Source organism: Salmo trutta, chromosome 32 (genome assembly GCF_901001165.1).
Source record: "Salmo trutta chromosome 32, fSalTru1.1, whole genome shotgun sequence".
Classification (NCBI taxonomy): domain Eukaryota; kingdom Metazoa; phylum Chordata; class Actinopteri; order Salmoniformes; family Salmonidae; genus Salmo; species Salmo trutta.
The window spans coordinates 14,108,262-14,127,464 of NC_042988.1; the positions used below are offsets into that span (position 1 = coordinate 14,108,262).

Consider the following 19,203-nt stretch of genomic DNA (forward strand, 5'->3'; position numbering starts at 1 on the left):
TTGATCTGGACATATCCGTCTATATTTCTCTTCCCCATCTCACACTGGCTCGGCACAAAGACTCACGTGGTCTTGCTAAAAAGGTAGGATGGCATAATTGACATGCAGGATTTACACAGATCTCCACATTTATCTCGGGGATAACACCTCACAGGCTCAGCAATCTGGCACCCCAGATCCCTCTCTCTCTCCTTTCTCCCTCTCCTCTCCCTCTCTCTCAGTGCTCTGGTCTCACAGTGGGTGATCACCAGGCTGAGCTGATGCAGCCTGAAAGGCAGCACTGTTTAACGAGCAGCGCAGGGCGTGTGAGTGAGGAGACAACAGGTGGACCGTCAGATTGATGCGCCGCAGCTGTGGAAGCACCACTATTCTTGCCAGCTGTCGGCCTGAATAATAATCATTAAAAAAGGGATCTTTGCAAAGAACCTAGCATGCTGCCAAGATGTTTGTCTATTCCTGCATCACATGAGCGGGAAGGAAAATAAGTTATATACATAGAGATGTTGTTCCTTCCTCTGGTTAAGTGACACTGCATGGCTTCGCTCATGGCGGTTGCATCATGTAAATATTGAAATGTGTGTGGCTCCTGTCTACAGAACATGCACCAGTTACAGTGACTAGTAAAAGTCTACACACCGATTGCACACTCTTCACAGTCTTTTGCTGCCTTAAAATGTTATCTAAAAAGGAATTACATTTAGATGGTTTTTTCTAAAGATCTACATAACCTACTCCACAATTTTAAAGTGAAAGATTTGTTTTTATTTTATTACAAAATGAATAACACAAAAACGAAGATGTCTTGATTGCATATGTCTTCACACCACCTTGGTGGAAGCACCTTTGGCAGCCATTACAGCGGTGAATCATTTTGAATGAGATTCTAACATCTTTGCACTCTTAGGGCAACATATGTTTATTGTTTATGCAACGATAGCTCAAGCTCAGTAAATTTGGTTAGGAATCATTGATGTACAGCAATATTCAATCTAATTTAAGTCAGGACTGAGACTGGACCACTCAGGAACACTCAACACCTCTTGGAAAGCCATTCTGGTGTGTCTTTGGCATTAACATTTGGATCAGGCCAGAGGTGGATGAACGCAGTGCCCTTGTCAGGCCCTACACCCAAACAAGGGCACTGCGTTCATCCACCTCTGGCCTGCTCGCCTCCCTACCTCTGAGGAAGCACAGTTCCCGCTCAGCCCAGTCAAAACTGTTCGCCGCTCTGGCACCCCAATGGTGGAATAAGCTCCCTCACGATGCCAGGACAGCGGAGTCAATCACCACCTTCCGGAGACACCTGAAACCCCACCTCTTTAAGGAATACCTGGGATAGGATAAAGTAATCCTTCTAACCCCCCCCCCCCCTTTAAAAGATTTAGATGCACTATTGTAAAGTGGTTGTTCTACTGGATATTATAGGTGAATGCACCAATTTGTAAGTCGCTCTGGATAAGAGCGTCTGCTAAATGACTTAAATGTAATGTAAATGTAATAATTGTCCCGCTGATATTTTGAATTTTTATCTCAGGGTTATGTTTTTGGAAGACTAAAACAGGTTTTCCTCTAACTTTTTGAAATCCTGAAAAACTCCCGTCCTGTCACTGACATGATGCTGCCACCACAATTCTTTCACTCTGTGTTGTCTTGTTTTGGGTTTGTCCCAAACCTGTAGTTTTTAATTTAGGCCCAAAAATGTATTTATTTGCCAAATTGTCTTGCAGTATTACTTAATGGCCTTGTTGCAAACAGAACAGATGATTTGGAGGGGATTCATTATTTTGATATTGTCATGGAGGCCAGTAATGTGGAGTGAATGCAATGTGGTTGATACTCTGTATTTTAAAGTATTGTGGTGGCAGCATTATGTTATACATACAGTATGCCCGTCACTGGCAGGGGCTGGGAAGTTTTTCAGAATCAAAATAAATATGAAAGTAACAAAGCCCAGGTAAAAAGAGGAAAACCCACCCTAGTCTTCTGAAAACCTAACCCCGGGATAGAGTTGTACAGGTACATCTGGACAATTACACAGATTGTAATGATAAAGAGGTGTTGAGTGTTCCTGAATGGTCCAGTCCCAGTCCTGACTTGAAAATCAGAGACAATGTTTAAATATTGCTGTCCATCAATGATTCCCAACCAAATGTACTAAGCTTGAGCAATTTTGACCAAAACAATGGTTATATGTTGCCCTGAGAGTTGTGCAAATTTGGTAGGATCTTCATCAAAATGAATCACAGCTGTAATGGCTGCAAAATGTTTTTTTCACCAAGTACTAATATAAGTAATCAATACATGTTTATTATTTGTATTCATTTGGACAATTTTCTATAATAGTTATTTCACTTGTGGAGTAGGTTGTGTACATCGGTAGGAAATAAATCGAATGTAATTCCTAAGGTAACATTTCACGGCAGCAAAATGTGAAGACTGTGCAAGGGGTGGGTAGGCTTTCACTAGGCCCTGCAACTGCTGAGAGGAATCTGGAGTCTGATCTGAATCATGATGCATGGCTCTGTGCAACGCCACTCTACAAACTTGGCACGGCAAGGGATCGACTTCATTGCTCAGGGCACACAACATATAGTGAGCTAAATGTATTTCATTCATTTGGTGTTGCTGTGAAGTTGTTGCCCTGAAAGCCCAATGCTGTGTCCACCTTCATTACTCTGCAATCGATCATTATCTGGGCGGCCACTTCTTTGGAAATGACTAGGCTGTGGTCTACATGCTCTTAAAGACCTCAGCCAAAACAATAGTGACAACAGAAACTGTTTCTAAACTAGGACAAAAAAGTATTACTTTATTCCAAAGTTAAGTTTTATTTACATTTTTTTTCAAGGGTTTCAACACACAATACTTGACAGTACTGCAAATCATGACAGCACTACTGTTCTACAAACAAATTCATGTGCAAATCATGTTTTATTTCATATGCGCTACCAATGGCAAAATGCAGTTGAAAGACGACTACATTATAATGTAATGACATGTTTTCCATACACACAGTATAAGGAAGAGGGAGGACAAGTAAGTAAAGCATGCTCTCCAACATAATTGTTATCATACACTGTGGCCAGCAAACGGTGTGAATATTGGCACATTTTAATAAGTAGATGCTAGTATGTTTAGAGGCAGTTTCTATGGTAACAATGCTATCTCTTCACTCTCTTGTTGACAATCCGTTAGACTCCTCCAGTAATACTGATGGAAATCCTGAGTTTAGATTAGATTGGATTAGATTAGTTTAATAGTCACATGTATATAGTTGCAGATGTAATTCTTGAGCGCCAAACTCGAACAATGCATTGAAAAAATATATATATATATAAAGAAACATGGATAATAATACAAATAAATGTAAATAGAAATGTCCATGGGGGGGGGGGGGGGGGTCTAGGTGGGCAGGGGGGGAGGGGGGGGGGAACAGTGATTATCTTAACTCCAAATGCGGACATTGCATGAATGATTTTAAAACTCTAAAAGTCTTTAATTATGAATCGATACTTGAGCTTAGGTAATTGCGAAGCCTCAGCGGGCAAGAATTTTAATTTATGGTGCATCTTGACAGAAGTGCTTAGAGACCCTTAAAAATTGAGAGATGCATTAAAGCTACAGCTGATTACCAGTCTGCAGTCAATATAATTTAAAATACATTTTGCTTAATTATCTCACTGCCTTAAAAAGGGACTTTTGGTCCTAAATGGTGCCCCTAAAAATGGGGCTGAATTGAGAACATGGATATTGCACATGAAAACGTAGCTCCCTGTCCATGGCTTTGTAAGCTATCAATCATCTTTCTTCAAATGACGTAGGCATTGATGTCAAGTGTCATCCCCCTTCTCTGGCCTGGTGGGACACTGTGGTTACTGATGCTATGTCTGAGGTCAAAGGTCACTCATAGAGGCTCAACATAGAAGTCATGCTTCACGACCCTGCTCACATTACCTATGACTGATGATGGCATGGCTCTAGCGGCGCTGTCACCACTGTTCACTGCCATGCCTCCTACCTCACCTCATCCATCAGAGGGGTGCTCATCTAGCCACACGCCCATCCACACCTCACTGGACCAGGACAGACACTATTGATGGTGCTCCAAATGAATATTCATGAATCATAGTTTTGTTTTGTTTGGAGATCCATTTTTAAGAGAGAGGGAAAACCACTTAGACCTTCTACACCAGAGGGCTCCCAGTAGTTGAACAGATGCTGGACTTAACCCTCGCACAGCAGATGTTGATGATTTATTCTCTTTTTTGCCAGATTGAAGCTGCCTCGACAGTCGCACTGTGGCCTATCGGAGGAATCAAGCATTTGCCATCGGATGAAATGGTTCATCACCAACAGCCACCTGTGTAGCATTACTCTTCATTAGGAAAACGCACTAATCCAGTTAAATGCTTAACTCATAATAAAACACTTTGATACAAAGGGATGTGTTCCATCTAGGATCAACAACTGCAACTCTTTAAATATAGCAATCACACAATTCAAATGAAGACGTTAGAGACTTGGATATGGCACAGCTTCATGAAAGGAAAAATAACATTGTTTTGTGACCACTGTCCCGAAGGAACCAACATCTTTGAAATCTCCTGACTTTTAATGTCCCTAATCCAGGAGTTATCCTTGAATTTCTCTGTTGGTACTTAAATGTGCAGGGCAATGAACTAAGTCAATCATCCGTCTACGATCCCTTATGGGTAAAGCATTACCTTTCATTCCCTGACGACGGCGAGATAAGAAATCTTCTGAAATCAAAGGGAGAGTATTTTCTTCATAGTCACAGGCGCCAGATTACCCATCAGCGATGGCCGTGCAAAGATGCAAAACGGAGGTTGAAAGAATAACCCGTTGTGATTTGTTAGATGGGGCGGAAGTATAATTTGTACTGATAAACAAGCCAGGCTCAACATGTGTAAATGAGCCTTACATATGGGTGGAAGTACAGCTACATGATATCAAAAGGGGGAAAACGTTACCGCGTCTGTCTGCTGCTGTGCTGCGGCGGCGGCAGCGCCAATTTGGACTTTTCTCTAAGGCAATGAGTTCCTTTCAATTCGGTTTCTCCTTCGCTGTCTTGAATTCCCACAGTAGAATAGACAGAATTACAGTGTGTAATATTCATATTTTGGCAACTTTTCCTTGTCTGTTTAGCAGACAAGCACATTATTAATTAGATAAGCAGGGTATTAGACAATCCAAGGGGCAGGAAGTATTTCATTGCAGATGGCAGTGTGGCTGACTCCATCAAATCACAGTTGTTCCATTGACTTCACTTCTTCACTTTTTAAAACATACCTGTTGTCTCAGCTGTTTGGCTGTACATACCAATGGGAGTAATGCTCTGCATCATAAAAAACAGATACCAATTGCTTTACAGGGTGTGTATCATCAAAAGCCCACACACATAGACCCATACTAAACACCACAAAGACATATGCTATTGCATGGATTTCACATTGCATTTCATCTCTTAATAATTCACTTAAAAACTGAAAGCACTGTCAATCTGATCCATCATAGAATCTCTCTCAGGCAAAGACAAGCATCTATCCACAGCATTAGCATGCACAGGGGCAGATTTGAGACAATGTGATCACTTGACATTCAAAGAGAGAGAGAGATAAGTATTGATTATGGTGAGGAGGGTTTGGCACTTCCACGGCTTGAGGCGGCTACAGTAAAAACATGCAGCACGGGGTTGGGCAGTGCACACTCACCTCTCCGCTGGAACCTCAGCCATTACTGCAAAGTGATTCACCCACCTACACTGTGTTGGAACTCTGTATGGAAAATCCATCTAGGTAGGCAAGTGTTTATCTTAATGATCTATTACATGATCTTGCTGAGAGACTGCTGCTTTGTAAAGACAATAGACTATATTAAATAATATGTTTACAGTTCTGATTCGCACACCTCATACCATACATGCATTTCCTGTAATTATCAAACTATCATGAATCCAATCTCATCTAAAGTGGATATGTTAGACTTCAGTCAATACAGATATATTTTCCTGAAGTAAGACATAGCAAATTCACTGCATTTCTAAATGTACATTTTTTTAAGACTTACTTACAGTTAACCTTTTTTTGTGGTTGCTAAAAGTCGCTTCATTTCAGTTTATGTGACAAAACAAGCAGGTATAGTATAGAGAATCATTGTACCATCTAAACCGTTGTGAAATATATTTTCCATAACCAAAAATAACATTTTCAGCTTTTCGAAGCTTGTGTACAAAATCTAAAATAAAAGACTCAAAAACGAAATAGCGCACATAGAACAGATATCGCTTCTTAAACTTGCTTCAATGAGAATGACAGATCTATAACACACACTTCTATGTGAAAAAGTCACATATTGCCGCTTTAATACATTCATGCAATTTATTTCGTAGCTACAGAGGAACCAGAATTATTTGGACCTTGTGGGTCTTACTCCTGAGGTTTGTATTTCACAGAGGTTCTAAATAAAGTGGTTGGTATCCAGTTTTTTCATTGAACAGGATGGTGCTGGTGTGTGTGTGTGTGTGTGTGTGTGTGTGTGTGTGTGTGTGTGTGTGTGTGTGTGTGTGTGTGTGTGTGTGTGTGTGTGTGTGTGTGTGTGTGTGTGTGTGTGTGTGTGTTGGTCCCACCTTCACTTAAGGGTGAATGATAGACTCAAGCATCATACCTAGTGGAACACATATTTTGCTATACAACCAAACAACATGAACAACATCAATATATTTGGCTTCAACTTCAACTCAATGTTTTCGGGCAGAGACTTCACAGACAGTGTGCTGTTTCAAAACGGCAATGGTCATGTCATTTGTAAATGTATGCATAGGACTACTGTATAATGTATTGAAGAAAAATGTTTTTGACAGGTTTTTAAAACAACTGAACAAAAAAGATTATGTGGTATTGTTATGCCTGATTGAATATGTTTTTAAAAGAATACATTTGCTATTATTGTTACTATTTCTGACAGTTTCTTGGCATGTACATACATTGCTTTATCTTTCCTCTGTATGATGCGGTTGACCTTTTCACCCTGAATTTCTGCAGTGTGCCTCGTATGCACATTCCGTCATCCAAGAGTATGTCATTCAGTGAAGGAAGGAAATACTTTTCTTGTACTCTCACTCAAAAAAGCCAGATCAATAAGAAAGCCTCTGAAGTGAGCACATTGACAAACCCGTTATGTATCGCCAGTTTTAATGGGTTCTCATGCACAGGATATTCATCAACCCGTGCGGTGCTGCAGCCTGCAGGTATACAGCCCCCGTGGTATTTTGTAGCCCTGCCCTGTAATTACTTGCAGAGAAGATGGCAAGGGAGAGGGGGACGGGGGGAGGGGGAGAGGGACGTTCAATATGCCTCGCTGCCGTGCCACTTGTGTGATGCTTGTTTGCTAAAGGTTTTCTTCCGTCATAAAGCAGTCAGCATGAGGCTGAGGAACTACATGCCTGGCACACCAGAACGATTTTCATCTTTGTGCACTCGTATATGAGTTGTGACTGATTAAAATTACCCCCCGAGCCAACCCCTGCGAAGGAAATCTTCTCAACAATTAGACTCCTGTTATAATTTATCTGTCTCCTTTTCACATGGACACTCTTCTTCAGCAGGGTTGTACAGCATGATCAGGGGCTCGACTGCTTTTAAACAACAGTGATCTTGAGGAAATTAGACCTTTGTGAACTGGAGACAGCACTTAATCGTCAACCCAACAACACTCTGAACTGACACAGGAAGCAAAATATGTTTTGCATCATCTGGTCCCATTTGTTTCTAAATGTATCAGGGATCTAAATGGCCATCTCTGCCACCTTCAATAAAGTCTCCTAAGTAAACGCCGACACATTTCTTCTTAGGACGGGTCCAGGTCACAGCTCAGTAAACGCCATACACAGTTAATGAGTCAAACAAGCTGCTGATTCAAGGTGAAGTTTGCGAATGCCATTTTGTATGCTTTCTAAAAGATACTATCTCGGCAATTGTGCCATCTTTGTTTTGCAGGATTGAAATACGACAGCACCCAAGGGCAACCATCCAGCTTTAGGACATCAGCGTTGTATTTCCAGCTTATCTGCAACTTCCAGGCTCCATTAGATACAGAAAGTCCTCAACCTTCAGTCATATTGTTTCTTGCCACTGAATGCTCAGGGACTGTCAATAGACTTTATTTTGGATTTCAATGGTCCCGAGATACAATTCAGACTATGCCTATATGACAAACATGTCCTTCAAATCAGAGGCATTTATAGACCCTTTATGTTTCAATGAAATGTTGAACTTGTGTTTTATAGTATAGAACTACGCAGTTTCTTCAGTTGGGATTTGCAAACTGGAATCTCACCTCTCATTTAAACGGATGCAGTTTGACTACAGAACTGTGGCTCACTCTAGCAAATGCCACCACAGTGTGGTACAATGCCTGTGTCACCGTGTTCATTGTCTTTAAATGACAAGAGACAGGGTTTGATGTTGACTATAATGGAGGGGTTTTAAACACTGTCAACATTTACAATTTAATTCACCAATCATTTCCATCCATTTCAAACAAACAGATTACAGTCTGCGTATGATAATGAGAGACATTTATCAAAGGCACGTCCCACTGGGTACAAACTGGTTGAATCAACGTTGTTTCGACGTAATTTGTCAACGTATTGTGACATGGAAAATACATTGGATTTGAAAAAGTCATCAAAGCGGTTGTTTTGAGAGTGATTATGTCATCATGGTAAACAGCATTTCAGAGTAGACAAACCTTTGATAAAATATATTTAATGTTTACCTTTAAAACACGTCATGTTCACCTTTAAAACAACGTCAGATCTTCAGCATTATATCCACTATCAGAAAAAAATAACTCCTACAAGAGAATTGATATATCTACAGCGACTCTTTGGTCTCCCATCCAGGTTTTAAACCAAGCCCAGCCCTGTTTAGCTAAGATATGTGTCACTGACCATTGTCAATGTGCTATTTTGAGAATAATTGTTGAAAGCTCTAACATTTCAAACTGAATAGATTCACTGTTGCTGTCAAAGTCATTCCATAGGGTAGGTTTTAACAGAGCAAATGAAATGTGACGACACTTTATCACTTACAGTATATCATCAATGATGCTATTTAGGCCTATATAGCATTTGCAAAGTCATCAACAGCAATTGTTTCATTTCAACCCAGAATTCAACCAGAAATAGACAATACAATAGGCCTAGGGTTTCAGAGTCAAGCTCTGGTTGATTTCAAATGTAATGATTGGTTTAAATAATAGTTGAAAGCACAGGGATAGACATTTAGGTGACAACTAAACCACAAATCCGACATTGTGGTCCATTTGAATTTGGTTGTGCTTTAGATGGTTGAAAGAATAGTGATAACACATTGGACATTCAACTAACTTTTGGCTGTCTTTTTGAACGGGTGAATATAGGTTGTAATTTCATTGATCAACGTCTCAACCAAATATGACCCAATTACCCACGTTGAAATGACATAGTGTGCCCAGTGGGATGCTTGTTATCCCAAAGGAGAGGGAGGAATTGCAGCACATATGCTACTTCAAGCTGATATCTTATTAGCACCACAGACATTTCCCTCGCATGTGCCATTTAATTATCTTGTCTGAATTTTAAAGATGATTATTTCACAATTACACCAACTTTTCTCATAATCCTGCCACGTAACATGTTTCACATGATAGCTGCTCAGATATCTATTTTCCATAGCAGGCCTAATCCTATTCCTCATCCGTATGAGGTGAGATGAAATATGCAAAGTAAAGCGAACAACGTATTATGCCCACTGCATTAATATGGAAAAAACGAATCTGATTCCTATAGATTCCAGCTGGTGTTACTGCATAATTTACCAAGACACCTCTTGGTGATGAGGCTGACTTGGGCTATGCTGGTCTCACTCAAAACCTCTTGGTTTGTCCACATACTAGTCAATACTCAATGCAAACACTATTCATGACATCGTATTGTAGCCATAACTGGACTCAAAGTGATCAGTACTATAAACTATAATACCAACAGGTCTTAACCTCTTGACAAGATCGTTGGTGTTGTATTGAGGCTGTGATCGCTGCAGGTCCTATGCTTCTCTGCGTGATGGTCCCTCAGGCCAAGGCCCCGTACTGATGCTCTCACAGCAGCACCAACCCACTTCTTAGTAGGGTTAGACCAAATGGGACTCCATGACCTCGCAGCTGCCAATCCAACACCTAAAGGTTACTACACGCTTCACTCCGTTGGTCTACGTGCATACACGTGGGTGGAGTGGGATATTTGGAGTAGCGAAAACCTTTTGGTAACATGAAATCCTTGCCGTTCCCACTCACATTCACAAGGGAGCGATAGCAAAGTTTTTTATTTTTGTATTTTCATTTTGTGAAAGCAAGAAAGAGTCGCCTTCCCTTGCTAGTAGTAGTTGGCTAGCTGACTTTAGCCTGGCTAAAAACATAGCAAGCTAGCTAGCCTTTTTAGCTTCCCACCTCTCCATGTCAAATAAGGCATGTCTCACTCTCAATTTTCATGTATTACAAGGAGCTTCCCCTTTTGTGATGAAAAACGGCATTGCAATACTGAATCTTGCGTCTGCGTGGTGTGTAGAAGCTTAAGACATTCCACTAAGAGGCCCTATTGGGGAGGATACTGATGTCGTACTGATGCTTGGGCCGCTACAGTATTGTGGTATTGTAACTGCAGATTTTGGCATGCTGTTGTACCATATGTTTCTTAGCTCTGTCTACAAAGCATGACTGGTCTCTTTGATTACACTTTACACATTGTTAACCATATACCCAGAGCATCTGGGTTTGAGCACGTCAGTATGTCATGCTTAGGTAACTTCTCTACAACATGCAGCGCATCTACTGCAATCAATTCTGAAACAAAGCATGGACGCCTTCTACAAGACAGTCATGTTTTCTTTTATCTTCAGTATGATTCCTTATTGTGTAGTACTTTATATCACTTTTTTTCAACAAGAGAATAATGCTTTGTTGCCTTGTCCAGGAAATCACCAGTTACCATGCCGGATTAAAGGTACTATGTCCTCACAAAGTAATGCATGAGTTTACTTTGGTTCTACGACTAAATTGACAACCTATCACCACCAGTAGACTCATTATCATCCTCATCATCATCCTCATAAGCATCACTACTTACAATGGCTTCAGAATGTATTCATACCCCTAAATTATTACACATTTGTTGTGTTCCAGCCTGAATACATAAGTATTCACAACCCTAAGTCAATACTTTGTAGAAACACCTTTGGTGGCGATTACAGCTGTAAGTCTTTTTGGGTAAGTCTCTAAGTGCGTTGCACACCTGGATTGTAAAATATTTGCCCATTATTAATTTTAATATTCTTCAAGCGCTGTCAAGTTGATTGTTGATCATTGCTAGACAGACATTTTCAAGTCTTGCCATAGATTTTAATGCCGATTTAAGTCAAAACTGTAACTAGGCCACTCAGGAATATTCAATGTCATGTTGGTAAGCAACTTCAGTGTAGATTTGGCCTGGTATTTTAGGTTATTGTCCTGCTGAAAGGTAAATTTGTCTCACAGTGTCTGTTGGAAAGCAGACTGAACCAGATTTTCCTCTAGGATTTTGCCTGTGCTTATTCTGTTTATTTTTATCCTAAAAAATTCCTTAGTCCTTGGCGATCACAAGCATACCCATAACACGATGCAGTCACCACCATGCTTGAAAATATGAAGAGTGGTACTCAGTGAATTTATTTTGTTAGTTTTGCCCCAAACATAACGCTTTGTATTCAGGACAAAAAGTGAATTTGTTTGCCACATTTTGTTGCAGTTTTACTTGAGTGCCTTGTTGCAAACACAATGCATGTTTTGGAGTATTTTATTCTGTACAGGCTTCCTTCTTTTAACTCTGTCATTTAGGTTAGTGTTGTGGACTAACTATATTGTTGTTGATCCATCCTCAGTTTGTCCTATGACAGCCATTAAACTCTGTAACTGTTTTAAAATCACCATTGGCCTCATGGTGAAATCCCTGAGCGGTTTCCTTCCTATCGAGCAACTGAGTTAGGAAGAACACCTGTATCTTTGTAGTGACTGGGTGTATTGATACACCATCCAACGTGTAATTAATACTTTCATCATGATCAAAGGGATATTCAATGTCTGCTTTTTTTCAACCAATAGTTGCCTTCTTTGCGAGGCATTGGAAAACCTCCCTGGTCTTTGTGGTTATATCTGTGTTTGAAATTCACAAACACAGATTCAGGTACAAAATCATGTTGAACACTATTATTGCACACAGAGTGAGTCCATGCAACTTATTATGTGACTTGTTAAGCAAATGTTTACTCCAGAACTTATTTAGCTTTGCCATAACAAAAGGGTTGAATACTTATTGACACAAGCTTTTCATTTGTATTACTTTGTAAACATTTCAAAAAACCTAATTCCACTTTGACATTATGGGTTATTGTGTGTAGACCTGTGACACAAAATCAAAATGTAATCCATGTTTAATTCAGGCTGTAACACAACGAAATGTGGAAAACGTCAATGGGTGTGAATACTTTTGAAGGTACTGCATGTCTTTTTCTAATGGCAATATCGAACAGGACAGCTTCGTCTCCTCCACTCCTTACCGTCATGAGAAGCTGTAATTCTTTTCAGTATCCGCAGCACGATCTAACTCTCTACCACAAATAACCAAGCTAAGGCAACGTGCATACAAAATAGCTGACTCAATCTTCAAGCTGCATAATCAAGATAAGAAAAACGGGGACAGGAAAGGGGAGATGTGGGATGCTAATGTGAGGCAAAGCTCCAGCGACAGCAGCTATGAAACTGTGTGAGGATGTTTTAAAATCGTCAAAATTCTCCCGGCTTAGCTGCAAATATCAAGTTAGGTTGCTCATCCCACCACCATTTACAAAGACGTGGAAAGTAAATGGTGTCATGAAAATGAGGGGTAAACAAGAGGAAGAAAAAAAACATCGATTTGTTTTAATTATTGTCTTCGTAGCCAACTGTCTTTATGCATACATGTTTCGTTCAACATATTGATATAGCACTTGTGCCAAGTGCCAGGTGCGCGCGTAATAGATGAGTATACCTTTTATTTTACTTGTCAACTGTGTAAGCCGAGGGTTTTACGCACCACTATACGCAACAGCTCAAGCTGTTGTCGTAATATGTTTGGCTGAGTGTCAGCTGAGCATTAGGCTCTTGTCATGGCAACCTTTGTAAGCGAACCACCACTTTCTCAGCCCTCATGCAAATAAGGCCTACTCAATATCGTGAATCAATGTAGAATTTCATTATCAATGTCACACATTCATCAAAGTGGTGCAATTGATCCACAAAAATAATACAATATACAATATTTGCATATTGGTAAAAAAAGAAGAAGATTGGCACAAAAAAACACGGATAGACAGATATTGCAACAAGATTTGTTAACAATATTTTCAAACACCTAGGCTATACAATATACATTTGCATACAAGATGAATAGCAAAGACGCCTTATATTCAACCAAGTAGATGTAGGCTGCACCCCCTGTCCCATGCACTAGCTCTGCCTATATCCATAGAGGGTCATATTGTTGTTTGTGTAGGTCTGACTTCAACCATATGAATTTGTGGCATAGGATATGAATCACAGGATATAAACAAATATTTGTCATTGAATAAAATCAACTGCATTCCAAAATCTCTGAGATAATTCAATCATCGGATGTTACTTTTATGGGGATAAATCCAAACCCAAACTTAGCCTGCCTGGGTGTTTATACACGTCACCAACCCTTATTTCACATGAATTACAAAATGTATTACCATGCTCAAAGGCATGCGACCAAGAGTCTACATAGTCACGGATTAATTATACCTGCGATATTTAACTGCACATGGTGCAGGAATATGTTACAGTAGGCTAAGTATTTATGTGTACTGTAGGGTATGTCATGTAGACTCACCGGTACAGATTAGCCCTGTTGACTGGGTCAGTTCCTCGTGTCCTCACGGCCCTGGCGCGCCTAGCACATCGGGCTGTACTCTGGATGTCATACAGTATGTTGCTTATTCTGTAACCTACCATCCTGCACGCAAACTCAAATTCTGAACGTTTAAAACCTCTGAGAAATTATCCGATAAGGTGTCGCCTTGACGTCAGCAAGGATCTGCGCACCAGTGTACATTAAGCACATTTTTCATAATTTAATTAAATAGGAAAGTAACACAGTTGTCATATAATTCTCAGAAAACCCATGAAGCGAAGCCATGAGAGAAATATCTTCTATGGTTCAAGGCGAACTCTAGCGGTAAAGAGTGTCCGTTCGCTGTCCATGGTGCTGAAATGCATTACAGGCAATAGTGGCTACTTCTATGTTGGCGTCCCTTTTACTTTTGCATTACAATTGCATATTACATACAATGAACATGACATTGGATAAGATCAAGATGTTTGGGGGATGGAAGGATGGAAGGATGGAAGGATGGAAAAGCAGATTTTCTATTTAGTCAACATGGTTGTGTATTTCTCTATATGGGACAGATTATTATAAAGCTAGCTATATTAAATAACTTCGAAACCACTCTACGTGAATATAATTTTTTAACGTGCTACAGTTTAAATGCCTAGATTTGATCGTTCACGGATAAAATAAACACATTCCAAACAACTTAAACTGTGCATGTCACCATAAAGGCATGTGCAAAATGTGTTTAAGTTTTATGCATGCATATGCAACTTCAAACCAGTTCTACATTTTCTACAGCTAACTCAAGGATAAGTGATATGCTACAATGTGTTGCCAATACACGTAGCCATTGGAATATGGCTCATGTGTGAAAACTATTCTTGCTAATAACATGCAATCACTTTTACATCGTTGACTTTCATGTACTGTGCCGATATTTAAAGACACGACTAAAACGTGCACATTGAATATGTTAGAGAATTAAGTCGTATTGTGTTTGCTGCGGCATTGAAGCGTATTAAAGTACAGCATTCCTCCACTAACCAGAAACATTTAAGCGCTTACCTGCTTACAACAGCGGAGCAGAATCCCTCTTGCCTTTCCCGATCAAAAACTGGAACCCTATGTCACCATGAACCCCAAGACATTTTCAAGGAGGCAGCAGATTTCTGATGAAAAATCCAGGGTTCTGTTGGTCTCGGGAATACAAGAAATGCAGCTCCTCACTGCGTCAAGCACAAGCCTCAAAGATCCATTAAACAGTGAGTGATTAATTCAAGCCAGAGAGCCCTGATCGAAATCTCTTTCACTCCTTGCCTTTATGTATTCCCGAACCGGAGTCGAGAGTTTCCATTATGCCGCGACAGGGCTCTTTTTTCAATCATATCGGGTCTGACACCACGTTTTAACCATAATCGGCGGGTTATTATTTCAGTTGGGAAGCGCAGGAGAAGGAGAAGAAGCATGTTGATCCTCAAGCCCAGTTGGGGTGAAGATAAATCTCATAATAAGATTGTTTGTCACCGCAAGGCTATAAATGGTGGAGTTCAACACAGTCTGGAGGGTAATTGTAAATCCTTTTGTTGAAGTGTGCCATTGCACCTCTAAATATAGTATAGATCAGCCATATATATTATAGGGCCTACATATTTAACCTGGCCTCACAACATGTTCATGTAGAAAAATGTTATCACCATATTTGTTCTATGGTGGAACTTCAAGATAATGTTGATAGGCATGGTTCATTTGTATGCAAACATGGTGCTTATTCATACTGAGGTACATTATTTTACTAAATACTTAAAGGGACACTGTTTTGTAGTAAGTATATATTTTTTATAAATTAATTACATCATATTTTCCCTTAATTTTGTGTTTGTCAACTTGTCAGAAAGATAAGCTGGTATAGCTTTCCAAAATACAAACATACATTTATTGAAAATGATATAAAGAGGTTGAAATGAACTGTACATTAAGATCATCCAGTACTACTTGGGCCATGCTATAACAACCACAGGTCATTCAACTCCTGAAGCTGGATATTGTCAGCCCTTGATTCCCATGAGAGCTCTTACATTTGATTTATAGAGAGTGCAGACTGATGTCCTCTATGGTGACGTAGGCTGGATGGGGGATGACCGGTGCGGCCGGCTGGCCAGGCTGCAGATGCTTGTCTGTCAGAGTGAGGAAGTGGGCTTGTGAGGAGCTGGCGCAGGAGGCTGCATTGCCCCTGTCTCATTGCAGCACTCAGGCTCTGGACATAGGCAGGCGGACGGCAGGGCAGCATGGTTCTGCTTCTGCAGCACTGGGGTTGGCAGGAGCACTGTGTCACTCTCACTAATATCTTTATGATACTGGGGGAAGCCTGCTGCTGGGCTGGGCTGGGTTTCCCTGGCCCTGGCTGTTGTAGTGCTGCCTAGCTGCCTGGATGTCTTTGGGCCTGGTGCAGCAGCTGCACACGCCCCACTCCTCAGTCAGGCATCAGGGGCTACAGCTCTCTCTCTCTGAGACATTTGGGTTATTCCTCTATCCTCCCTTGGCTTCCAGTAAAAACAATTTATTCTGTTTCAGCAGGCAGAAATAATTAATTTAGGTTGTACCCTGCCTAGGTTGAACCTGGGATGACTTCTGCCCCCCAATAGAAAATTAATACACAAACCACAAACCACATACCCAATTCTGTTTGTTATCTCTGCACAGTCCATCAAAACCTACAGTTCAGGACATTGACACCAATGTGCATTGAGGAATACAGTACAGGTTCTAGGAATAACTGCTTATTAAGCATGTAAAACCAACATTAAATATTTTAAGTAGCTTTCAATGCGAAAGAGAATATTTTAATGTCAGTAAATGGAGTTTGGGGGAAAGAAGGCGAAGCAGGCCAAGGTGGGAATGTCGGGTGTTATTTATTCAAATCCTCCATTTACTGGCTAAGCCTGTTTGGGGCTGAGGAGAAGAGACGACAGGGCTAGTTATAATTCAGGGCAGGACATGGTGAGTCGCAGTTGGTATCCATCAGATAATTCCTGGGCTTCAATACCTCTTCTGCCAATTGGCCTGGACCCTTTGCTGCCGAGACGGAGCCCCGCCGATCCATCACGACTGGTCTGCCGACGTAACCGTCAAAGGGGGTTTCAACAGACTCTCCTGTTGCGACGTCCCCCTGAGGCCCATCTGCTAGCCTGCTGCTATCTCCGGCCTGCTAGCTGTCTGAATCGCCATGCCTCCAGCTCACCTAGTTACTCACTGGACCCTATGATCACTCGGCTACACATGCATCTCCCTAATGTCAATATGCCTTGTCTATTTCTGTTTTGGTAGTAATTCTTGTCTTATTTCACTGTAGATCCTCCAGCCCTGCTCAATATGCCTTATAGCCCTTATGTTCCACCCCCTACACATGTGGTGACCGCACCTGCCTTAAATGGTGCCTCTAGAGACAAAACCTCTCTCATCGTCACTCAATGCCTAGGCTTACCTCCACTGTACTCACATCCTACCATACCCTTGTCTGTTCACTATACCTTGAATCTATTCTTCCGCGCCCAGAAACCTGCTCCTTTTACTCTCTGTTCCGAACGCACTAGACGACCAGTTCTTTTAGCCTTTAGCCATACTCCTACCCTACTCCTCCTTTGTTCCTCTGGTGATGTAGAGGTTAACCCAGGCCATGCAGTCCCCAGCATTTCTCCCATTCCCCAGGTGCTCTCCTTTGTTGACTTCTATAACCGCAAATGCATTGGTTTCATGCATGTTAACATTAGAAGCCTCCTCCCTAAGTTTGTTTTATTCACTGCTTTAGCACACTCCGCCAACCCGGATATCCTAGCCGTGTCTGAATCCTGGCTTAGGAAGGCCACCAAAAATTCTGAAATTTCCATCTCTAACTATAACATTTTCCGACAAGATAGAACTACCAAAGTTCTGTCATACTATCTAGGTCTGTGCCCAAACAATTCAAGCTTCTACTTGTAAAAATCCATCTTCCCAGAAACAAGTCTCTCACCGTTGCCACTTGTTATAGACCCCCCTCAGCCCCCAGTCGTGCCCTGGACACCATATGTGAATTGATCGCCCCCCCATCTATCTTCAGAGTTCGTACTGTTAGGTAACCTAAACTGGGACATGGTTAACACCCCGGCTGTTATCATCCTGACCAACCTGCCCTCTAAATACACCACTGCTGCCTTCAACCAGGATCTGAGCGATCACTGCTTCATTGCCTGTGTGCGTACTGGGTCTTAGAACAGATATAGCCCTTGGTTCACCCCAGACTTGACTGCCCTTGACCAGCACAAAAACATCCACGATATGCAACTTTTCAGGGAAGTCAGGAACCAATATACTCAGTCAGTTAGGAAAGCTAAGGCTAGCTTTTTCAAACAGAAATTTGCTTCCTGTAGCACTAATTCCAAAAAGTTTTGGGACACTGTAAAGTCCATGGAGAATAAGAGCACCTCCTCCCAGCTGCCCACTGCACTGAGGATAGGAAACACTGTCACCACCAATAAATGTACGATAATCGATCATTTCAATAAGCATTTGTTCACGGTTGGCCATGCTTTCCACCTGGCTACCCCTACCCTGGCCAACATCTCAGCACCCCCTGCAGCAACATGTGCATAATGACAGACACAAAACAGGTGCGGAACAGACAGACAAAACTAAAAGACACAGAAACAACGATCGGTGGCAGCTAATAGGCCGGCGACGACGACCGCCGAGCGCCGCCCGACCGAGGAGAGGCGCCACTTTCGCTGGATCCTGTGACACACGCTCAAGGTGCTAAATGATATCATAACCGCATTGATAAAAGACAGTACTGTGCAGCCGTCTTCATCGACCTGGCCAAGGCTTTCGACTCTGTCAATCACCGCATTCTTATCGGCAGACTCAATAGCCTTGGTTTCTCTAATGACTGCCTCGCCTGGTTCACCAACTACTTCTCAGATAGAGTTCAGTGTGTCAAATCGGAGGGCCTGTTGTCCGGACCTCTGGCAGTCTCTATGGGGGTGCCACAGGGTTCAATTCTCGGGCCGACTCTTTTCTCTGTATATATCAATGATGTCGCTCTTGCTGCTGGTGATTCTCTGATCCACCTCTACGCAGATGACACCATTCTGTATACATCTGGCCCTTCTTTGGACACTGTGCTAACAAACCTCCAAACGAGCTTCAATGCCATACAACACACCTTCATTGGCCTCCAACTGCTT

At 41.4% G+C, this 19,203-nt stretch overlaps 1 protein-coding gene across 2 annotated transcripts in view; it reads right to left on the reverse strand.

The window, feature by feature from the left end:
• Window positions 1–15,286, reverse strand: part of LOC115171156 (protein ELFN1-like) — an 83,173-nt gene extending 67,887 nt beyond the window's left edge. Inside the window, exon 1 of one of the 2 annotated variants that reach the window (XM_029727697.1) lies at window positions 15,050–15,286. The gene's annotated coding sequence lies outside the window, so the exon portion shown is untranslated. Of the gene's footprint in view, window positions 1–13,981; window positions 14,293–15,049 lie in introns of those variants that run through there. The other variant, XM_029727699.1, reaches the window with a different exon arrangement.
• Between the last annotated feature and the right edge of the window lie 3,917 nt (window positions 15,287–19,203).